Raw genomic sequence first — 24,875 nt, forward strand, 5'->3', positions numbered from 1 at the left:
TAATTTTCAGGGCAAATTTACCCCACGGAGGATAAGATGGGCGTGAGATGACCTCATTTTTCATATTATTTTGTTATAAATCCTCTCCCGCATGTTTTGTGTTAAATTCTAAATTGTGGACAATGAAAATTCCAATAAAATTACCTAAAACCAATAAATTATTACACATTGGTAATTTTGCTATAATTTAAACCAGATCCTAAACATTCCTAAAGTGGGCTGGCCATATGCTTGCTGTGTCTTGGAGATTGCAGCTGTGTCTAGAACTGCGTTTCTTCAGCAACATGTGAGCTGGCATCTGTGGCTTTTTATCAACTTCATGCTTGACCACTGCCATGTGTCTGGCTACAAGCCAGTGACACAGCCAAAATATGCAAGTGGTCAGTTCAGAGGTTGAAAATGAATACAGTGGTACCTCAGATTACATACACTTCAGGTTACATACGCTTCAGGTTACAGACTCCGCTAACTCAGAAATAGTACCTCAGGTTAAGAACTTTACCTCAGGATGAGAACAGAAATTGTGCGGTGGCGGCAGGAGGCCCCATTAGCTAAAGTGGTGCTTCAGGTTAAGAACAGTTTCAGATTAAGAACGGACCTCTGGAACGAATTAAGTACGTAACCAGAGGTACCACTGTACCTGTGCACCAAGCATGGGCCTCTCTCTCTCTCTCTCTCTCTCTCTCTCTCTCTCTCACACACACACACACACACACACCAACCTCCCCTTCCCCCTCTTCAGCTTGTCCCAGTGTGCATCAATCCCCCAGTGTGAACCCGCCCCCCCCCCTTGCCAGGATCCTCATCGCCTTCCTCAGTGTCCTGCCAGTTCATGAGACTAAATTTATACTGCAGATTTTGATAAATAGCAAGGCAATATCAATTTCTAGCAGGACAGGTTAGAAGACGTTTATCCACCCCTAGTTATGATGCCTACACGCTGCTTCCATGAACAGAGGCTGCAAGGAGTTACAGGCACCATCTTCCATGTGACAACCCTTCAGATATTTGAAGATGACTTTCAGACTTCTCCAGGCTAAACATGAACAGCCATGCATCCTTACCATGACTGTCTGAAATGTAATGTGTGGTGTCACAATATGCTCAAACCATCTGCCTTGTTACAGATAGGTAGCCGTGTTGGTCTGCCATAGTCAAAATAAAAAAATTCCTTCCAGTAGCACCTTAAAGACCAACTAAGTTAGTTCTTGGTATGAGCTTTCGTGTGCATGCACACTTCTTCAGATACACTGAAACAGAAGTTGCCAGGTCCTTCTATGTAGTGTGAAGGTGGGGAGGGGTATTACTCAGAAGGGTGGTGGGAATGGGTAATTGGCAGATAGCTGAGATGAGCCTGTTGACGACTCTTAACGACTGCAATAGGTCTTACAGGAAAAGGCAAGGGGTGAGAAGGTGAAAAATGGCTTAGTCATGTATAATGAGATAAGAATACAATGTCTCTGTTCAGACCAGGTCTCTCCATGGTTTTAAGTTTGGTAATGAGTTGCAATTCAGCAGCTTCTCTTTCCAGTCTATTTCTGAAATTCCTTTGTAGTAAAACAGCTACTTTGAGATCTTGTATAGAATGTCCTGGGAGATTGAAGTGTTCTCCTACTGGTTTCTCTGTTTTGTGATTCTTGATGTCATCTGCTTTGGTCATAGGTTTTGTTGTGAGTGCACAAGGGTTCATGCTCACCCACCAAATATATGGAGAGGCTGTTCGAGAAAGGGCATGAAGGGGGAGATACAGGACCCTGGCCAGAGCCCAGTGGACTCTCACCTAGAGTTCTTTCAGAGACCCCATTAGACTCTTCCTGCATTTGACACTTCTAGAAAGGAGTTCAAAATGCCTTCTACAGGTTAGAGAGTTTGCAGTTGACATGTCTGAAGTTTTGCATTTGATTTCATAGGGAAGGGGGGTTTCTTTGTTACTAAATTGTCCCTGGCGTTTTTAGCAGGTGCATTATGCAAATTTAGCAGCAAGGGTGGATAAACTATGGAAATCGGTGTGTTAAAAAAAAAAAAGACAACAGAGACACTTTGTGGCCCAGGGATCAGGTGCTTCAGAGATTTTGAGTTTACATGGAAAGCAGCCTGAGTAACTGAATATTCTTTGGGCATCAGACATTGCTGCACACACTTTATTTAACCCACCTGGCTAGTGAGTTCACACTCCTCTCCATCTTTGCTAAAGTAAATTGAACCCAATTCTAGTCCTGCTATTACGTCTTTGGTTCTGTAAACACAAATTTCAGAAAAGCAATTATGTTTGACTCATGGGAGAGGGTGCATATACCTGTAGAGATGCAGGAGTCAAAAGAAGGAGGCTGGTGTACTTGAAAAATCGTGCCACAATAAACCACGACATCTTTTCTCTATCGAATGCATTTTGGCCAATCCCTAACATACGGCAAAGTAGTATCAACCTATTATTGCCTGTTCCACAGATAAATAATAATGAACAGTCTAGGGAACAGTGGATTGCACAAGTATGTACTGGCCAAAGGAAGGATGTTTGTGCAATAGCGAAGACAAAAGGACAACAAGTTAATCAAAGAAATATATAATCAAGGTAATTATTCCGTATCCCTGACCATTTCTGAAGCACATAAAGATGCTATACACAAGTGGACACAGTAAATTAGTCAATAAAAATGAAGAATCTGTTTAAAAAAAACCCTTGCAAACAAGATTGTCCCATTTCACCAGCTGAGTCCTCAGTGGATTTCAATAGTTTCCGGTTGCAGATTCGCTGGATTGATGCAGAGACAGTCAAATGTGTTTTCCATGTGAGTGCTCTGGAAAAAAGAGCTTACCAACCAAATGCGACTGAAAGAACTTGTGCAGGTGTATCACAAAATCTTATGTAGGATAGAGATAGATGTGTCACTCTATTCTGGACCAGGGGAGGGAATAAGGCCTGACTCTTACCCTGTGCAGATGGTCAGAGCTGGAATCAAGTAGCAAAGGATGTGTCAGAATGTTTGTTTCGATCTCACATTGTTTTTTGTTAGAAGAGACTTCTTTCTTTTGTTGATAATTCACTACAACCACATTTGTTTCATTATTTGTTCGTTGAGCTCATATTTATTTTCATTACTCTATTTCTTTTCATTGCCACTGTGTGATGGCAGCAGTAAAGCTGATTTTGGCAGCCGTTCTTGGTGGTCACCATTTTATTTCCCCATAATACCCTCCACATAGCATTGTATCAGGGCATTCTAAAGGGAAATAGCAACTTTTAGACAACAACAACAATTTTATTATTTGTATCCTACCCATCTGACTGGGTTGCCCCAGCCACTCTGGGTGGCTTCCAGCATACACAGAAACATAATAAAACATCAAACATTAAAAATGACTCTAGTTCGCTAGTCAAAATAAAAAAATTCCTTCCAGTAGCACCTTAAAGACCAACTAAGTTAGTTCTTGGTATGAGCTTTCGTGTGCATGCACACTTCTTCAGATACACTGAAACAGAAGTTGGCAGATCCTTCTATATAGTGAGAAGGTGGAGAGGGGTATTACTCAGAAGGGTGGTGGGAATGGGAGATAGGCACCTTCTCACCCCTTGCCTTTTCCTGTAAGACCTATTGCAGTCGTTAAGAGTCGTCAACAGGCTCATCTCAGCTATCTGCCTATCTCCCATTCCCACCACCCTTCTGAGTAATACCCCTCCCCACCTTCTCACTATATAGAAGGACCTGGCAACCTCTGTTTCAGTGTATCTGAAGAAGTGTGCATGCACACGAAAGCTCATACCAAGAACTAACTTAGTTGGTCTTTAAGGTGCTACTGGAAGGAATTTTTTTATTTTGACTATGGCAGACCAACACGGCTACCTATCTGTATCTAGTTCCCTAGCTCTTAGTTTCTTATGGCAGCCTTTATTCCACACCCACACATAAAATGACCCAACATGACGCATTCTGAGGAAATAAAATGTAATTTGATTCATTACATATTCATTAGATTCCCATTTGATTCATATTTGTTTTCATTTCTCCCTCCCATTTTTCTTTTACATTTATGTTTCACCATTCTGGCTGATCATCATTTTCTTTCCCCAGAATGGCCTGGACACTGCATCATTCCAAGGCAGTCTGGCGGTAAATAGCAACTCATGTGGCAGCCTTAACGTCCTCTCCACACCCTCAAAGAATGCACCAGCATATTCTTCAACACTTTGAAGCCAAAATCCACGACACCAGGAACTGGCAGAAATGACCGGCAGAATCCGAGATCAGGGAGAAGAGGTGGTGGAAGAAGACTGGAAGAAGTTTAAAGACTACTTGCAGAAATACTGTAAAATTAATGAATGTTGAAGGGATGTTGGATTGAAAATAAGCGGCATTGGTAAAAAGATGAATAAGAATATGTAAATGCGGATTGACAATGGCTGGAAATATATAGTTATAATAGGTTAAGACAATAAGTAAAGATAAATGATAGAGGGTAAGGATTTGCTGAACTAACTATGTAAACTGGAATACAGAAGGGGGTGTGTGAGGAAGTCAGGAAATAAGTAAATGAAATATAAGACATGAAAATATTGATTATTTTTCTTTTCTTTTTAAACTTTCTTCTTTACTTTTTATGTGCTCTGTCTTTGTATTTTTTTCTGTATTGTTTTTGTCTTTTAGTATTGTTATGCTTTTTATTTTTTTAATCTATAATTTTGTAACTTTCTATTGTCTGAAAATGTCTAATAAATATCTTTTTTAAAAAACAAAAACAAAATCCACGACACCGCCTTCCTGGACACCATCTCCCCATAGTTTAAGGGTCTGGGGCAGCATGCAATATCACAACCCCCCAAAAAGCACGTTTCTTGGGGAATCATGCCACAAAATCACACGAGACCACAGCAACCAAAATGGCTGCCGTTCTCTTGCAATAAAAAACAGGATGTCCCATTTTTCCCAGGACACGGGCAGGGTATTCATTAGTACAACACTTTTTGGGAGTGTAAAATCTCAGGTGAGAGGAGCACCCACCCAAAGGGGCTCTGCTAATGACATCATGTAGGTGCCAAAGCGAGAGGACTTGCATCCTCCGAGCCCGGCATCTCCTCCCCACTAGAGGCATGGCTTCCTTCCTCCGCTGAGGAAGTGCTGCTTCCCATGATCTTTGGGGGCTCTCTGTAATCCATCCACCTTTTCCTCTCTTGCTCCTGAGCCGATGGCAGTTCCCTGACAGTATGTAAGCCGAGGTACCACTGTATATCGGAAGCATTTATCCAAGCCAAAAAACATGTACATAAGTTTGTGTATGAGGGGAAAGTGTGCATGAAGGATGCATATATGTTGGTGAAAACAACATACAGTGGTACCTCAGGTTAAGTACTTAATTCGTTCCGGAGGTCCATACTTAACCTGAAACTGTTCTTAACCTGAAGCACCACTTTAGCTAATGGGGCCTCCTGCTGCCGCCGCGCCGCCAGAACATGATTTCTATTCTCATCCTGAAGCAAAGTTCTTAACCTGAAGCACTATTTCTGGCTTATCGTAGTCTGTAACCTGAAGCGTATGTAACCTGAAGCGTATGTAACCTGAGGTACCACTGTACTAAAATGCCTCCTACTGGGGAAAACTGCTTGCCAGAATGAGATGAAATGAGATGAAATCACGTACAAGTATGTATGCTAGGAGATTTGTTGACTGGCTGTCTCAGGAGACAATGGAAGAGTGCTCTTTTGAGGTGTGAAGTCAAGCCATTGGAGAGTTACAGTGCTTGTCATGCCCTAAAATTCTGATTTTTGTGTGTGTGTGAGGACTGTTAAACATTGTAGTCATAGGCTGCTGCCAGAATGTGGTGAATTGATGGAGAAATGAGAAACCAGCGTGGAAGGATTTGCCCATCCCCACCTCCAGCCAAAGCACCTAGCTTTTCTCACAGGTGCTCTCCTAGAATCATCTTGGGCAAACCAGTTACAGCCTGTTCTAGGTGGGTGACTCACACTCTAAATACTTGGAACAACCTACAGCCCTGTTGTCCCCCACCTTAAGGCCGTATCAAAGCCTGAAGAAATCAGGTCCTCTTCCTTTACTTTCCATAACAGAGGAGCGTGACTCACAATGGTTCATTATAGGTGCACAAACATCAACCTCACTTTTCATTCTTGACATTCTGTAGACAATTCTGAATTATAGGTTAACTCGGTTGGCGCTCAGGTAGCCAAGGTCAGGACATCCCAGGGATGGCAAATATGATGGGCTGTGTCTCAGCGAGATACCTGCTGTCCCTACTATTTTCGTTCCAGTTATTTACATTCCATTCCCAGAATGCGCACAAAGAGACACTTGTACAACTAGGACGAAGCCTTAGGAGGAAGAGGGTGGTGACATCAGAATAGAGCTCCTGTTTTTTTGTTGACAGTAAGGACAGAGAAACCGTTGTTACTAGAGCACTCCACGAACATTTTTGTTTTTTTAAAAAAATCCTTTCAAATTACATACCCCGCCAGGAACACTACATTCTGCCAGGAACCTCATTGTTCCTACCTCACTGTTGGTAATTATAACCTACTTCTGTACTTGTTTTGAAACTTGGAGCCAAATATTGTTTTTCCTCAGAGGGTCATCAACACACATACCTCTTGATGAAGAGGTAAGCCATCACAAACAGAGCTATTTGTATGTCACACTCCATGCAGAAGCATAGAAAAACATCAATGGACAGTATATGAAACACTTTCTCTGGGATTCAGCTTTGTAGTTAGAATCCCTGTTTCCACTTAAAAAAAAAAATCAAGTTTGAATCCTCAAGGTGATTATAAAGATACACCTGGCCACATGCAGGTAGTAGATTCTCAGAGATGACATGTAAGAGGATTAGGGGTTGGGTGGGGCTGCACAATGCGCTATATAACTTCTTGCCACAATTCACAACCGCCAGAAGCAGACTAAAATACTCCAAATAGTAAAATGGCTACATATAGATCAAAGCATGCCTACTTGCAGATCAAAGAACTCATCTTTTCTTTGAAGAGAGTTTTGGTATTCACACATATACTCCAAAGCAGTGGCGTAGCGTGGGGGGTGCCAGGGGTGCCGGCCGCACCGGGCGCAACATCTGGGGGGGGGCGTGAGTCCAGAGGGAAGGGACAAGTTCCTTCCTCCGCCGGGCTCCCCGCCGCCACCGCCAGCCTTGCGCCCTAGCGCGCGCGCCCCCCGCCGTCGCTGTGGCTGCGCTCCGCTCACTGCTCGCAGGAGGAGCAGCCGCTGCAGCAGCGCCGATGCCGCCACCGACGCCTGGCCGGGCACGGGCAGCCTCTGCACCCTGCCGCCGCCGCCATCCCCTCGGCCCAGCCACAGGCGGCGGCTGCTTCTGCCTCCATCCTCCTCCGGGCAAGCAGCGTTGTTTGCGCGGCAGCGCCAGCGGCAACTCGCAGGTTAGGGGTTGGGGGGGCGCAAATTACTTGCCTTGCCCCGGGTTAGGGGGTGCAAATTACTTGCGTTGCCCCGGGTGCTGACAACTCACGCTACGCCGCTGCTCCAAAGTCCATGGTCTGAGTACTCCAAACTCTTCCCCTCCCCCAGTGGTGTAGCATGGGTTGTCAGCGCCCGGGGCAAGGCAAGTAATTTGCGCCCCCTAACCTGTGGATTTGTGCCCCCTAACCCGTGGATTTGCGCCCCTAACCCTAACCCCCAGATGTTGCGCCCGGTGCGGCCGGCCCCCCCTGCACCCCCACGCTACGCCACTGCCCTCCTCTCTTTCTTTGGTGAAACACAGGGTGCTGCTGGCCTGTGCTAAATCATGGGTGGATGCTTAAAAGAATCCTTTTAATACTCAATTAATCTACCCACATGTTTTGAGCCTGGATTTTGTAATCAAAGGACAACACAAAGTGGGGGGGGGGAGAGCTCTTTGGGATTTTCAGAGATTTTTGTGGGAGTGTGGGGGGGGTGTTACTAGATGCTGCGATATGGAGCACAGAGCCAGACGTAGGCTGAAGAGCAGAAATGAATTCTTCTTGTGGTTTTCCGTGTACGAGATGCATCCCAGTATATAAGCACTACGGTTTGGGAGGAGGCCAGTTGTTTGGGAAGCACAAGGTCTACAGAAAAAGACACCCAGACTTTTGTGGACTGTGGCAGATGAGGTCAGAGGGAGACTGCGATTTGGGCAGAATGTATCTTATTCTAAGTAAAGCTTAATTCCACAGAAACAGAAAAGATGTTTGACTTTCTAGGAAATGGCACTGCTGTTCAGATCGCGAGTTACCCAACCTCACAATTACTTAGGGTCATGCAAACAGACCAATAGCCCATTCTAGTCCAATGCACTGATGTCCACAAAAACCGGACGGATGATTCAAGGAAGCTTCCAGGCAGGGCATGAAGGCACTTAGCTCTTCCCCCCTCCCAGAACTGATATTCCAGGACAAACCTTGTATTTTGATCCTGCAAATGCATCTCTAGCTCATCTTTTTGGTTAACTGTGCAAATCGTTCCTGGCATCCTGAAAACACAAAGGCACTTCTCCAATTGTGCACTCTGTGGACAATTCTGCTGCAGAAACCACCTTCATGCCTAGAGTTGCCTAGAGTGACGTGCAGAGAAGATGTTAGGATCTTCCAAATAACTGCTTCAAGGGAGCATCTGAGGCCACTATAACTGTTTTTGTTCTTCGGGAAATGATATAATTACAAAGCCAGGATTCCCAAGAACTAAAAGGGTGGAGATCTTGGAGGCTGATGGAGAACTTGGTGCTGCTTCCTTAGCTTCCAATATTCCCAGAAACTGCAGAGAACGAGGAGCCAGGAGATTTAGAATATTGCCCAAAGAAAAATACAGCAGATGAAGGGCCTGTGGCAGAGGGGGGGGGGGACCTGGCACCCTACTGCTGTTGCCTATTTGCACAATTCATGTAGCAGTATAGAGCATGCGCAGCAAAACCTCACTGCCTTTTGGAATACTGCTTTTGCTGCTTCCCGTTCAATACCACCAGCCTAATCCCACACAAATTAGGGAGGGATCCATGCATGTGGAAAGCTAGAAGTTCACTCCTCTATACCACTGGTACAAGCAACCATTCAGTATTTCCCACCAGTGGCGTAGCGTGGGTTGTCAGCACCCGGGGCAAGGCAAGTAATTTGCGCCCCCTAACCCGTGGATTTGCACCCCTAACCCTAACCCCCAGATGTTGCGCCCGGTGCGGCCGGCCCCCCTGCACCCCCCACGCTACACCACTGTTTCCCACATCTGTTCCATTTTTCCAGATTCCAGATCAGACTAATGCAGCCGCAAAGGCTCCACTTGCAGTTGCAGGCACTGATTCTAAATCTATCATGTGTGCACTATGCATTGAAAGCAGAGTCGCCAAGAATCCTGGGAACTGTAGTTTAAGGGTGCTGGGACCTCTACATGTGAAGTGTAAATTACAACCCCTAAGGTTCTTTGGGAGAAGCCATGTGCCTTTAATGTATGGTGTGGGTATGATGTAGTCATTCACTGCACTGGAGAAGAGACTCTTAGAAGGAGATAAGAAAACATTTCTCTGAGTTGTCATTTTGTTTTCAGGAAGGAAAAACCTAATGAGACAGAAAGTTTCCATCAGTGATTTGTGATTTCCCACTAGAACGGAAAATGCTTTTATATGCTTATATATGCACACACCATATATATATAGGGTCTGAGCACGTGAGAGAGTTTTCTTGCACAGTAATAACTACTTTTTAAAGTTTTGGCAAAGCCAGTAGAATAGCAGAGCAGTTGAGGTTGGTGTCACTGCACGAAGCAAGCTGTCTCCTTGGAACTCATGTTTCCAATTGCCTAAAAGCACTCGTTTATGTTATCCGTTAGGCTTTCCCTTCCGATGTGATGAAATTATGAAATACCCAGCAAATGACTCTAGGAAATGTTTGTAATGTTTTGGGGCACGTAGCACATTTGAGTTTGGGGCTGTGTGCGTGTTTTAAGCCTATTGATCCTTTCACGGTGACTGAAGCCAGGAAACCCCTTATTTTTATTCCATGCCTCCCAATTGCACCTGAGGCTGCTACCAACCCCCTGCATCATTCCAGCACCTCCCAGGGAATGGTATCGCCCTAGCCCAGGGGTCTGCAACCTTTAAGATAAAAAGAGCCACTTGGACCCGTTTCTGAAGGAAAAAAAACTGGGAGCCACAAAACTCGTCATTATAAAAATAACTTTTTTGTCACTTTTTTATTATTTCTTTGTTTGACCCCTCAGAATTACTCCTCCTCATAGAAATAAACGTTAAATTAACAAGTTACCTTTTTGTGTGTGTGTGTGTTCTTCACTCCCCTTCAAAACAGTGACCAGCGTACATGCCCCTTACAATGTAACGGGCGGGCGGGAACGTGACGTCGGGACGGTGCGTGACTAACGCACGCACCACCCCCATGCGACGTCACAGCCAGTACAGCGCCCGCCACAGTGGGGAGTGTCGGGGCACACAATGCGCCTCCTCCCCTCACTAGTATCCGCCCTGGAGCCGCGGCAAAGGTGTAAAAGAGCCACATGCGGCTCCGGAGCCGCGGGTTGCAGACCCCTGCCCTAGCCCATGCCTTCTCCATGAGTTTTATGGCTGAGGGGAAGTTTAAACCCTGGAACCCGAGGTCCTATTCCAACATTCTTAACACTACACCATGCTGGCTTTCACACTCACAAACAAACACACACACCAGTGGGAATGTCAGCATTGGGGGTGTAGATTTCACCCTAACATTTTGTCTAAAAATGTTAGGGTGATTTTTTGCAGATAAAATCACTCATATTCGGAAGGAGCTAGACACCACCGTGGGAGCAGGGCTGGGGCGGGAGAGTGCTAGAGCCCTGTCTGGTCAAGTTGCATGGAATCAATTTCAATCCGTTACCCCCGAGGATGTGGACAGGCTGCTTGGACGAGTGAAACCAACCACCTGTCTCCTTGATCCTTGCCCATCCTGGCTTATAAAAGCTAGCCGGGAAGGGCTGGGCGATGGGCTCTGCGGGGTGGTGAATGCTTCCCTCTGTGAGGGAACATTCCCAGATCCGCTGAAAGAGGCGGTCATTAAACCGCTTCTTAAAAAACCATCTTTAGACCCGGCCAGTATGGCCAACTATCGCCCAGTCTCAAATCTTCCATTCTTGGGCAAGGTGATTGAGCGTGTGGTTGCTGAACAACTCCAGGCACGCCTGGAGGATGCGGACCATTTGGATCCCTTCCAATCAGGGTTCAGGCCTCATCATGGGACTGAAACTGCCTTGGTCGCACTGGTTGATGATCTCCGGCGAGCTAGGGACAAAGGTGAGAGTTGTTTCCTAGTTCTGCTGGATCTCTCAGCGGCCTTTGATACAATCGACCATAACATCCTTCTGGACCGTCTAGAGGGGTTGGGAGCTGGGGGCACTGTTATACAGTGGTTTCGCTCCTTTCTCCTGGGCCGTGTTCAGAAAGTGGTGGTGGGGGATGAGTGTTCAGACCCTTGGGCCCTCACTTGTGGGGTGCCTCAGGGTTCCGTCCTCTCCCCCATGCTTTTTAACATCTATATGAAGCCGCTGGGAGAGATCATCAGGGGGTTTGGACTGGGTGTCCATCAATATGCAGATGATACCCAGCTCTACCTTTCTTTCAAATCAGAACCAGTGAAGGCGGTGAAGGTCCTGTGTGAGTGCCTGGAGGCGGTTGGAGGATGGATGGCGGCTAATGGATTGAAGTTGAATCCTGACAAGACAGAAGTACTGTTTTTGGGGGACAGGGGGCGGGCTGGTGTGGAGGACTCCCTGGTCCTGAATGGGGTAACTGTGCCCCTGAAGGACCAGGTGCGTAGCCTGGGAGTCATTTTGGACTCACAGCTGTCCATGGAGGCACAGGTCAATTCTGTATCCAGGGCAGCTGTCTACCAACTCCACCTGGTACGCAGGCTGAGACCCTACCTGCCCGCTGACTGTCTGGCCAGAGTGGTGCATGCTCTAGTTATCTCCCGCTTGGACTACTGCAATGCGCTCTACGTGGGGCTACCTTTGAAGGTGACTCGGAAACTACAACTAATCCAGAATGCGGCAGCTAGACTGGTGACTGGGGGCGGCCGCCGAGACCACATAACACCGGTCTTGAAAGACCTACATTGGCTCCCAGTACGTTTCCGAGCACAATTCAAAGTGTTGGTGTTGACCTTTAAAGCCCTAAACGGCTTCGGCCCAGTATACCTGAAGGAGCGTCTCCACCCCCATCGTTCTGCCCGGACACTGAGGTCCAGCGCCGAGGGCCTTCTGGCGGTTCCCTCATTGCGAGAAGCGAAGCTACAGGGAACCAGGCAGAGGGCCTTTTCGGTGGTGGCGCCCGCCCTGTGGAATGCCCTCCCATCGGATGTCAAGGTGATGGAAAACTACCTGACATTCAGAAAACATCTTAAGGCGGCCCTATTCAGGGAAGCTTTTAATGTATGATATTTTAATGTTTTTTTGGTTTTTGTGGAAGCCGCCCAGAGTGGCTGGGGAAACCCAGCCAGATGGGCGGGGTACAAATAATAAATTATTATTATTATTATTATTATAAAAAACCCTATCCCCCAGGAGCGACAAACCGCTCTTAACTTAGGCATCAGAAACAGAGGCGTGCCTGTCTTTTATTGCCAGTAGAAGACGCCAACCCAAACTCTTCCCCTGTTGCCTCTGCAAGAACTTTCCAGCAGTAAAAAAGGGAGGTTTGAACAATAAAAGAAATAGAGGGGTAGGGCAGGTCTTCTCAGGACATAAAATTTATATTGGACATCAGCTCAGTGAATGAAGATGCTGTCAAATGACCGGCAGAGCAAGCATTGCCATGTTTCTTCTCATGTTGAGATCATGCGACTTACCTTTAAAGCCAATTCAATTGTGATTGTCCTCTTCACTCCTTTAAACACACTCTAAACAAAGCTACAGAATTATTCCTGGTAGACGCATGTAGTTCTTTCTAGGGAGATATTACCTCTATATTTGTCAACACTCCTAGGAAAGGGTGATGTAGTAAATCGATAGAGGTGTCATAAGTAGGTGAGACACGCGGCAAATCCAGTGAATGCTATAGTAAACACTTGGGCTGTGCACACACCATACATTTAAAGCCCATTGTTCCCCCCAAAAGAACCCTGGGAACAGTAGTTTACCCGTCATAGAACTACAATTCCCAACACACTTCACAAACTACAGGTATGCACAATTTTGGGGGATGTGCATAGAGGGCACATACCAGTGGCTTTTGGAGCTGCCAGGATCTCTGTGGATTCCAACACATTTTTCTTCTGTTAAGCTTTGGGGTATCCCCCAAGGAGACACAGTGGAGGGGATGACTGAGAGATTTGGTTCAGTTTGCTTTTTAAAATTTGCACTTACTAGAACAAAATGCAAACCGAAACACAGCACATTGCCATATTTTGCAGTGCACTGCTTTATCCAAGCAATGTTACATGCTAGTGTAAATGCGCCCAGGAATGCATATATTTGTGAAAATAACATACAAAAATGCATTACTAAATGTTAGGGGAAATGGACATATGGGGGGAAATATGCCTTGCACATTATCCTTGCATGAGAGTCATAATTACATCTCTGGGTAGAAACTGGAATGTTCATATTCGGTGGATTGTCCTCCTTGATCTCTCTGTGGAAACAGCAATGACAACTTTGATATAACTACCGCTGCTTTGTGAGAGAAATTACAGAGTTATGAGAAATTGAAGCTTAAAGTACGAGATTGGCTCCATTATTACCAAATAATGGAGGTTTACAAACAGGACAGGAAAACTGGCTTTCAGGTGGAGAAAACAAAATTAGAAACAGAACTTTTAGAACCCAATACTAAGAATTTGTCAAGAATGTACAACTTGTTGCTGAAATGGAACACGCAAGATGAAACAGTTAAATCAGCCATGATTAAGTGGGCACAAGACATTGGTCACAACATCATGTTTGCTGACTGGGAACAGTTGTGGACCACCGGTATAAAATTTACGGCATGTAATGCCTTAAGAGAGAATATTATGAAAATGATTTACAGGTGGTACATGACTCCAGTCAAGCTTGCAAAGATCTACCATTTGCCCGATAATAAATGTTGGAAATGTAAAGAAACTGAAGGTACTTTCTTTCACCTTTGGTGGACGTGCCCGAAGATTAAGGTCTTCTGGGAAATGATATATAATGAAATGAAAAAGGTACTTAAATGTACTTTTCCTAAGAAACCAGAGGCCTTTCTCTTGGGCATTGTCGGCCAATTGGTGTCAAAGAGGGACAGAACATTCTTTATGTATGCTACAACAGCAGCAAGAATACTCATAGCAAAGTATTGGAAGACACAAGATCTACCCACCTTGGAAGAGTGGCAGATGAAGGTGATTGACTACATGGGACTGGCTGAAATGACTGACAGAATCCGAGACCAGGGGAAAGAGACGGCGGAAGAAGATGGGAAGAAATTTAAAATTTATCTTAAGAAATATTGCAAAATTAATGAATGTTAAAATGTTGTGGTTATATAAAGTAAGGGATTACAGCTGTTAAAGATTAAGTAAAAGGAAAGGAAAGGAAAAAATCGGATAAAATTAAGGGGAAGGATTTGCTGAAATAATTTTGGGAATTGGAATGCAGAAAGGGGAGGTACGGGGAAGTTGATGAAGTAAGTTTAAGAAAAAAAGGAGTTGAAATTATATGTGTTTGTTTGTTATTGTATGTATATCTTTGTATTCTGTGTATTGTATGTGTTTTTAAATTTGTGAAAACTTAATAAATATTTATATATATAAAAAAGGAAGGCTTTGTGAGAACACTGGGTTCTCTGCAAAACTTTAGGTGTACAGGGAAGATTATGCAACTGGGGCATGTGTGTCCATAAAGTGGGAGCCCCACATGCATGTTGCTCTGGGGTAACTTTCCACACTCCTGTGCTAAATTAGGCCATGGAGGCTGGTATTTTAAGACAGATTTAGGGCCCCACCAACTTCTGCCAGACCCAACCTGATTAAAGCGTACCCACACCTGTCTCAGGTGATTCCAACTGTACAGTGCAGTGCTCATCTGTATTAAAAGTAAAGCAAGAGTAAGTAAACATCTATTGCCTGTTCAGTTGAATGGAGGCTTTTTGTGGAGAAGGGCGTCCGTCAGTAGATTGCTATATGGAGCCTCCAGGTTGAGATGCAGACTACCTCTGAATATGCTCAATAAGTTGGGGAGACTACCACAGAAAAGAGCTTAATCAATCTTCCCCTCTCTCCAAGCAGCCTTTGCATTTCAACCAGAGCCTCCAGATGTGCTGCTGAGGCATCCTCAAAGGACACCTGCAGGCCAGGTCTTCTGCCTTCCAAAAACATGAAGTGAAAACAAATCATTTCTCCTGTTTTCTCTCTCTCACACACACACTCAGATGCAAGCTGGCTAGGGAGGGAATCAGGGGTGAGACCTGAGAGAGCAAGCAGGCACATTAAGAACACATGGTTCTGATGGACTTTGGTAGGGTGGGTGATCAGAGACTACCCCTACCTTAATTTTTGTGTCTGAAGACTTGCTTGATATTTGAGAGAGAGAAAATGTCAAATGGACCCTTAAAAGGGAAAAGCAAAGATCTGTCTGGTATAGAGAGTAAAGAATCTGATTGTAATTCATAGACACATATTACTCAGGCATGAGCCATGGGTGGTGCAACTTCTTTTCTGCTTATTTATTTATTATGTCACCATCCTGAACATTTCCCAGACACCCTCTGGTTTTCACGGTGCTGATGTTAGCTTGTGGTGATGAGAGAGGATCGTTCTGTACTGAGCAAAGAAGCGCACAGGAAGAGAATTGGCCATAGATCCACGAGCTCCTCGCCGCAACTGGTGTTTGCAATCTATCCTCTCTACCCTGTGCTGCTGGCTCTTTGTCCAGACACCAAAACAAAACCTTAAAAACCTTGCTGTGTCCCTTGTGCCTCTTGGGAAGTCTGTGGCTTCTGCCTCCCCTCTTGTGGTGAGTGCTTGTGGGGAGCCATTGTTGTCCTTCACTGATGGGGACACCGCGATCAATCATGCCGTGGAGCAATCCCAAACAACAAACTCGACAATACCATGGCGGTTTAGACCTTGAGTCTACATTTCCTTCCAGTAGCTGCCATAGAAGGAATACAAGGGATTTTCATCAGCTTGCACAGCTCAATCTCAATCCATGCCAGTCAGTGTAGCAGTGATGTGGATCACCACACCTTCTGGTCCTCACCCCTGGCTTTGCATGACCATGACCATGGAAGTACTATGGTCACGAGGCTCAAAGAAGTATTTTTGCTTGCATTTTTCAGCAGCACCTAAGCCACCAAGGTAACATCTGAATCAGCCCTCTCTTGTCATGGAGAAGAATTTTTCTTTTCCTTATTGGGTCAATGCAGCATGATCACAAAATTAAGGTTCAAGTCAAGAGGGTGAATCCAACAAAGCAATGGGCAAGGAGAAATATTTCCATTCCTGCAACAGAACTTGCCCCCCCTCCTCCTGCATGCAGCCTCCCTCCCCCCTCCCCCAAAAAAGTGCTCCAGAGAATACTCCAGAGCAGATTGTGTGTGTTTGTGAGTGTGTGTGAGAGAGTATAGGGAATGCAGGGTAGTTCTGTTTTGTGAGCTGTTGTGCTTCTGCAACAACTTTGTTGGACATTCAACCAAATGGTTGGCATCAGAGCTGGCTCAAAACATTTTGCTGCCTGAAGTGGAACAGCAAATCTCTTCCTCCCCGTCCACCACTATCCCAAGTCAAGGTGTGCCTCATCTTTTCCTCTTTGTGGTGGGGAAGTTTGGGCCCGCTGGGGGCATCTTGCCAACAACTCCCCATCTCTAACCTGCAAACACAAAAAACCTGGAGCTGGCACAGTCCAAACTAGTCATACCATGTTTGGGACAGCTGCATTTTGAGACAACTGCCACCTGAATTTGTCTTTTCATATATATTTGTATATATTCCCCATTTCCCTTTCCCAACTAAAAACATGAGATCTGGCAATTTGCCTTCTCTGTTTGTAGTGCCAGTGTTTTCCCTGGCAGCTGTCTCTGTCATTTTCTATCTTTAGTTTTGGATTTCAAGCAGCGGTTGGGTTGTTTACCCATCAATAGCCCTAGATTCCTGGAGGGAGGAGGTTGAAATTAGGAAGCATAAATTATCCAGACAAGACAAGGCAGGCACATCGTAACCTGCACACTTGCCAGTGTTGAGAAGAGGACCCTACTACTGGCAGGCACTAAGTAAATAACAGGCTTTGACTTGGATCTTCATTCCCACCGCTGATCTCAGTAGCTCTCATAATTAACAGACGAACTCACTGACCTCAGTGGCTCCTTGTCAGGCTGAAACATGAGTCATTCCCAGCTTATGTGCTGTGAAATCCTGTGCACACTTCCCTGGGAGTAGGTCCACAGTGCAACTCAACTTCTGGGGAGATGCATATAGAATCGTACCGAAAATAATTTAAGCAGCAGCTATCAGAAGTTTGGAAAACGTTGGTTTATGGCGATAGCGTCTGGAAATAGCACGGAGATGAAAATACAGATTGCGGAGACCTTGAAGTCCAATCTTCAGTTCCTGGGGCAGTAACACAAGATGGCTCCCCCATTTGCTTGAATGTATAGGGGGATGTACACAGAAAGATAGAGTTGCCTCTTACATTCATCGGGGAGGCCCACTTGTAACAAATCAGTGCCACCCTGAATTCACTTGGAAGGATGGAGTACAAATTTAGCAAATAATCATAAAATAACAAAATGTATTGGGGCATGCAGGAGGATCAGGTAGCTTGGTTCTGTTGAAAGTCATGTTACTTTTATAGTTACTATGTGAGATATCACTGTATTTTTCGCTCTATAGGATGCACTTTTCCCCTTCTAAAAAGGGGAAATGTGTGTGCGTCTTATGGAGCGAATGCAGGCTGCGCGGCTAAGCCCAAAGCCAGAACAGGGAGACGGAGCACTGCACAGTGCTCCGTCTCGCTGTTCTAGCTTGGGGTTAGCTGTGCAAAGCCTCTGCAGGGCAGTGGGGCAAAGGCACCCTCCTGCTCTGCGGAGGCTTCAAAGGCTGTCCTCGAAGCCAGAATAGCAAGAGGCTATCCCAGAAGCCAGATCCCTCTTGCTGTTCTGGCTTATGGGGTTCAGAATTTATTTTCTTCTTGTTTCCTCTCCCCCAAACTAGGTGCGTCTTAGCATCCGGTGCATCCTATAGAGCAAAAAATACAGTATTTCTTTGTAGAAAAGACTGAGGAAATCTGAATCTCAATTCCTGCTCTGCATGCAGGAATGCACAACAGGGATCTCAGTCCCTCAGTTCTTTTACCTGTGAAATGGGAAGGACAAAGTTCATTAGCCCTTTTCACACTGATAACTGCTAATTGTATTAGCAAGCCCCACTGGTTTTGTGACATTTCATCAAAGCATGCTTGTTCTGTTTCTCCACCTTTATATCTTTGCATATGAGGATGGAAGTACAATTATTTCACCTGCTGACTGTTAGCAGCAGTGATGGGGCTAAAGGGGCACAAAAAGAGGGCTCTGCTGTCTCTGCTGCCACCATGCACTCCTGACCTCAGGAAAAGGGAAATGCGTAAGCATTGGGCTCTGTGCTGGCACCTGGGCCTTGGCACATGTCCAACTGGACCACTGACACTGGGGCTAACTGATGCAGTTACTGCATTAGCAGTTAACCCGGCTAATTTGAAAGACGACATTCTCAAGGCTTTTTATTGCTATCTTCCAGTAGATGGTGCCATCTACTGGAAACTGGGTGAAAGCATCATGTGAAGGTAGAATTCACAAGTCAGTAACGGAGCTCATGCAGATCCTTTTTAAAAAAAGAAAAGAATGAAATTAAGCACTCAACCTGATTTGCTTGCACAAAATTTATGTGGAGGTTAGATGATGCCAACTCTATTTAGCATTCATCCTGATTTGCTTCTGGGTTCCACCATCAGTAATTTACACTATACTTTTTAGTGCATTGCCCTGTCACTCCCCTAACTGCAAATAAGTCCTTTAAAAAGTGGATTTGTTGCACCAGAGTGCTTTAATGGGGCAAACTGACGTGGTCAGCATGCAACTGAATTGCTCCTGCAAAACACTGACCACAGTCCCTTCCTCTCAGAATTGGCCTGCCAATCATGATTGAAAACTTATCGCTTTTTCCATCCTGCTTTTGGCTTACGCCAATGACTTCAGGAGCTTGTCTTCACTCTTATTTCTTTCATGACTGAGATTTCCCAAGCAAAAGCGTTAGCAATCAGAATAAGTGTTGCAAAATCTGAACTGTTACATTAAAAAAAAACCACCTTGAAGGAGCTCACTGCCCTTGCTTGTGAATTAACCTACATGCAGGGAGCGGCCTTCACGCCTCACAGTGGGGTGAGGAGCCTCTTCAGTAGGGCTGGTGAGAGTGGGCCTCGCCCTCCTAGGCCAGGTGCAAAGGGCCTTGTGGGGAGCGGCCTTCACACTCACAGCCAGGCAATTTTATGTCATACCACACCATAGGGCAGCCATTTTTTGCCATCCACCATGGCAGCCATCTTCTGTTTTGCTATGTTCTCATTGGTAGCCAATTGGTGGACTGGCCCATGTAGCCCTTTCCCAAAATTGGTCTGGCTCCGTCTAAGGCAGCTTCCTCCATTCTTATCATATGAAATACCCCACTTTGTATATTAATAGGAGCACGGGATGTTCTGCATTTATATCCTAAGGGGGGTGGGCGAATCTCATGAGCGGTATGTCCAAATGTGTTTTTACACTTGGGGGGCTGCTGCGTCGCTTGTTCCTGAACCTTTTCTTCCTTCCAAGTGCCCTGAAGATCCATTGCACACCTTGACTTGCATGAAACCTCCTCTCTCTTATTTTCTCAGGGAACCAGACTGGGAGAAGGAGGAATGAAGGAGAACAGAAATCCGGCCTGAGAACGGAGGTCCCTGTCAAGAGAATGGCCAAGATCTCCTCAGGTGAGGATGAAAGGGGAGGCAGGGAAAAGCAAAGAGCCCCTGAAAACATCCCCCCACTCGGGAAGAACTTGTCGGCCAAACCCCTGCACGGAAGTGTATCTGCAGGAAGACGGTCAGCACTTTTCTATTGGATGGGTGTCACTGAGCAGAGTTTTCAATGGAGATGGTGTATCCGGATTAAGTGGGGGAAACAGAACGGGGAGAGCATTTGGGTGTGGAGAATGTCATGCAGATACAGAACTGGACTTGCGTCTTTGACGGGGTGAGCTCCCGTTGCTCGGTCCCAGCTCCTGCCAACCTAGCAGTTCCAAACCACGTCAAAGTGCAAGTAGATAAATAGGTACCGCTCCAGCGGGAAGGTAAACGGCATTTCTGTGCGCTGCTCTGGTTTCACCAGAAGCGGCTTAGTCTTGCTGGCCACATGACCCGGAAAAATCGTCTGCGGACCAACGTCAGCTCCCTCGGCCAGTAAAGCCAATGAGTGGCGGAACCCCAGAGCCGTGACTGGACTTAACTGTCAGGGGTCCTTTACCTTTTTAAAAGCACTGCACACTGCCATGCGATGTGAAAGTGCTTCATCTTATCAATGGTCACAACTCCTGGGATGAATGGATGGCTCCAATGCTCCATTTGCTGCCTTCCTTCAAACATTAACATTTGTGTATGTTGTAAGATGTCTCAAATAGTCAAAAAGATGACAGCTTTTAATTCCTCTGAATTTGATATCTACTTTAGATTTTTAAAGGCTGGCTCCCAAAGTTATTTCAGGTGAAATAGATGGATTTAGGCCCATTGCTTGGCCGAATGTTAAACACACACACACACACAGACACACACACACACACACACACACACACACACACACACTTCAGTGGAAACTGCATGCAGCTGAGCACCTCACATTCAGAGCATCAACACAGAAAGGAACAGGAAGGAAGCAACACAAATATTTTGACTGAAGTGTCTTAGGAAAGCGATTTTAAATCATGGGCACCTAGGTTCTGAAAATGGTGTTGCCCGTATTGGTGTGAGTGATGGGGTCCCATGGCACAAATTTCATGTAATCCCAGTGCAAAGGAAAAGAGCTAAGATCTTCTCCCTTACTATAATGTCCAAACAAGATGGGATGGGGAAGAAGAATGATAGGTTTGTAAGGAGTCTTCAATAATTTTGCCAAGGAGATTCTTATTGTTCAGGGCCTCATGCTATTAGCCTTTCTTGTACATGGAGATCCTTTATGAAATGCATTCAGGACCATCAAACAAATCTGTACTGAGATACACACATCACCATTTTTACTGCTGGAACTGCTCTGAATCTGACTTCAGGAAGAACGTGTTTTTAACTGCACAGTGTCCTGGAAAAGACACTCTGCATTGGGAAAGAAGGGAACTCAGTTCCCTCCCATTTTCCACTTTCCTGATGTTCCAAATGACCAGTACCTTGGAGTTATGATTTGTGTTGTTGTCAGGATTCTAACTGTAACTGTAACTGACCTAAGAATTCTGCGGAGCAGTTGCTGCTGTGGCTGGCCGGCTGCTCAGGCGAACGTCAGCTCAGTGGCCAACAGCTCAGTCTTCTTGAGGCTCAGGAGCACCTAGCAAATACCTGCTCTGTTCCTGGCACTCTAGACTGTAGCTGAGGAAGGCATTTCACGTAAGTTTATGGATTAAGCATTCCTCACTATGCCATCAGGTGTGTTTATGCTCGGTGGAAAAGGATAGCTGCAGTAGCAAATAGCAGGACAGCGAAACATGAGCAGCTCCCATCCACAACAGGTTGCTGATTTTCACAGCAACAGTGCAAGAGTACAGTGGTACCCCGCAAGACGAACGCCTCGCGAGACGAAAAACTCGCAAAACGAAAGGTTTTTTCGTTTTCGAGTTGCCTCGCAAGACGAATTTCCCTATGGGCTTGCTTCGCAAAACGAAGCTTGCCCCGGGGACAGCGGGTCTTCTCTTTTGAAGCAAGGGGCGGCGGGGAGATCGCTTCTCCCCACCGCCCCTTGCTTCAAAAGAGGTCTGGGGGCAACGGGAAGCGCTTCCCGCTGCCCCCGGACCTCTTTTGAAGCAAGCGGCTGCGGGGAGATTGCTTCTCCTGGTGCTCCGAAGCGGGGCGGGGGGGCGGGAACACCTACCCCAGCCACCCCGCTTCGGAACGCTGCTCCGAAGCGGGGTGGGGGAGGCGGGAACACCTGCCCCAGCTGCCGGGCTTCGTTGCGCTGCTGCGAAGCCGGGCGGGGGGCGGGAACACCTGCCCCAGCCACCCCGCTTCGGAACGCTGCTCCGAAGCGGGGTGGGGGGGACGGGAACACCTGCCCCAGCCGCCGGGCTTCGTAGCGCTGCTGCGAAGCCGGGCGGGGGGCGGGAACACCTGCCCCAGCCACCCCGCTTCGTAGCGCTGCTGCGAAGCAGGGTGGGGGGGCGGGAACACCTGCCCCAGCCGCCGGGCTTCGTAGCGCTGCTGCGAAGCCGGGCGGGGGGGCGGGAACACCTGCCCCAGCCGCCGGGCTTCGTAGCGCTGCTCCGAAGCGGGGTGGGGGGGCGGAAACACCTGCCCCAGCCACCCCGCTTCGGAACGCTGCTCCGAAGCGGGGTGGGGGGCGGGAACACCTGCCCCAGCCGCCGGGCTTCGTAGCGCTGTTGCGAAGCCGGGCGGGGGGCGGGAACACCTGCCCCAGCCGCCGGGCTTCGTAGCGCTGCTGCGAAGCTGGGCGGGGGGCGGGAACACCTGCCCCAGCCACCCCGCTTCGGAACGCTGCTCCGAAGCGGGGTGGGGGGGACGGGAACACCTGCCCCAGCCGCTGGGCTTCGTAGCGCTGCTGTGAAGCCGGGCGGGGGGCGGGAACACCTGCCCCAGCCACCCCGCTTCGGAACGCTGCTCCGAAGCGGGGTGGGGGGGCGGGAACACCTGCCCCAGCCGCCGGGCTTCGTAGCGCTGCTGCGAAGCCGGGCGGGGGGCGGGAACACCTGCCCCAGCCGCCGGGCTTCGTAGCGCTGCTGCGAAGCCGGGCGGGGGGCGGGAACACCTGCCCCAGCCGCCGGGCTTCGTAGCGCTGCTGCGAAGCCGGGCGGGGGGCGGGAACACCTGCCCCAGCCGCCGGGCTTCGTAGCGCTACTGCGAAGCCGGGCGGGGGGGCGGGAACACCTGCCCCAGCCACCCCGCTTCGGAACGCTGCTCCGAAGCAGGGTGGGGGGGGCGGAAACACCTGCCCCAGCCGCCGGGCTTCGTAGCGCTGCTGCGAAGTCGGGCGGGGGGGCGGGAACACCTTCTGAAGGCGGGCGGGGGGCGAAAGTCTTTGTCCCCCCTGCCTGCCTTCCCAGGGGCTTTTAAATCGCCCCGGACAGTGGAGAAGTCCTCCGCTGTCCCAGGGCGATTTTAAAATGCCGCCCGCCATCATTTTAAGGTCGCCCGAACAGCAGAGAAGTCCTCCGCTGTCCCAGGGTTTTTTAAAATGCTGGGGGTGGGAAGAAAAGCCCTTGTCCCCCCCCCCAGCCTTCAGAAGAGGTCCGGGGACAGTCTGTCCCCGGACCTGGTCTGAAGGCGGTTTCCCTAGGAACGCATTAATTGATTTTCAATGCATTCCTATGGGAAACCGTGCATCGCAAGACGAAAAAACCGCAAGACGAAGAGACTTGCGGAACGAATTAATTTCGTCTTGCGAGGCACCACTGTATATTAAATCAGTAGCAGTTTGCTGGAAGAAAGTATGTGTGGATCAGATGTCTATACCTAACCGGGGGGTGGGGGGGGAGAGCAGGGGAACTCTTTCTTTTGCTGCTTCTTTCTGTGCATGGAAGGATGTCCTTCAATGACTAGACATGCTTGTTATTCCCTCTCTCACTGCATCTTATCTTCTCTTTTGTTTCCAGGATGTCTTCCAAGGTCTCCCCTGCTCCCCTCATCTCCAACCCCCCCCTGCGGGTGAAAGAAGGCTCCCTGGTAGTCAGGTGGCTGAGATTGGTGTCCTGCCTCCTCTTATGTGCATTCCTGATGGATATTATGGCCTGGATGATGTGCATTGCCTCAATAGCCATTGTCAACTGGCGAGTGTGGCGTGTCGAAAACATAAAGGGAATTGCCTCTGAAAACATCTGGATCGGGATCTGGCAGGTCTGTTTTTTGAAAGACCCTTCTAACGACGGAAACTATTATTACCATTGTGAAGAGCTCCATGAACAACATCCAAACCTCCCGAGGGAAATTTTTGTTGCTCAGGACTTAATGGCCTTAGCTGCCATTATGAATTCAGCGGCCCTTGGATTACAGGCATTTGCCCTCTGCAATGTGTTCGAGACCAGAAACCATAAGGATTTTCTCTTAACCTTTTTTGGGCTTGGAGCTCTGCTGAACTTACCAGCAGGGATACTCGTCCTGATTTCCGTGATATGGAACATGTCTGCTGTCTTACAAAATGGGGAAATTGACTTCCCTGAAACTTTTGAGTTGCCTCAAATTCCCAGTGAGCAGCATATTGGACCTTCTATTTATCTAGGCTGTATTGCTGGGGGTTTCCAGCTGCTGAGTGCAGCATTGGTTGGGATGGAGAGATGTTGCATCAGGACCACCGCAACAGATACATCTCAAATAGAAACTGTAGTGGTGATTACCCCAGGAAGTGCGGGGAAAAGCGAGAGTCTTACTACTTGTTCAAAGTGTGGTTCTCTGCTGGACCTGGTAATTCAAGAGAAATCCTCCACAGTGGAGATGGAGGAAACCCATGCGGAAGATCTTGTCAAATCCTGTGCAGTTAAGATGGAGGAAGGCTGTGCAAGTGATCTTGTCATTCCAGAGGAATCCTGCGTAGTGGAGATGGAGGAAAGCTGGGCAAGTGATCTTGTCATTCCAGAGGAATCCTGCATAGTGGAGATGGAGGAAAGCTGGGCAAGTGATCTTGTCATTCCAGAGGAATCCTGCGTAGTGGAGATGGAGGAAAGCTGGGCAAGTGACCTTGTCTTT

General features: G+C 47.3%; 1 long non-coding RNA gene across 2 annotated transcripts; it reads left to right on the forward strand.

Moving 5' to 3' along the window:
- Positions 1-19,339: 19,339 nt before the first annotated feature.
- Positions 19,340-24,525, forward strand: LOC309526144. Of its 2 annotated transcripts, none has more exons than XR_014216689.1 (2): positions 19,340-19,916; positions 23,789-24,525. It is a non-coding gene; the product is annotated as an uncharacterized lncRNA (long non-coding RNA). The 2 variants fall into 2 exon arrangements; XR_014216690.1 differs by lacking the exon at positions 19,340-19,916 and adding an exon at positions 20,548-21,572.
- The last annotated feature ends 350 nt before the right edge of the window (positions 24,526-24,875 follow it).

The sequence above is a fragment of the Podarcis vaucheri genome (assembly GCF_965113315.1).
Source record: "Podarcis vaucheri genome assembly, chromosome: 2".
NCBI classification, from domain to species: domain Eukaryota; kingdom Metazoa; phylum Chordata; class Lepidosauria; order Squamata; family Lacertidae; genus Podarcis; species Podarcis vaucheri.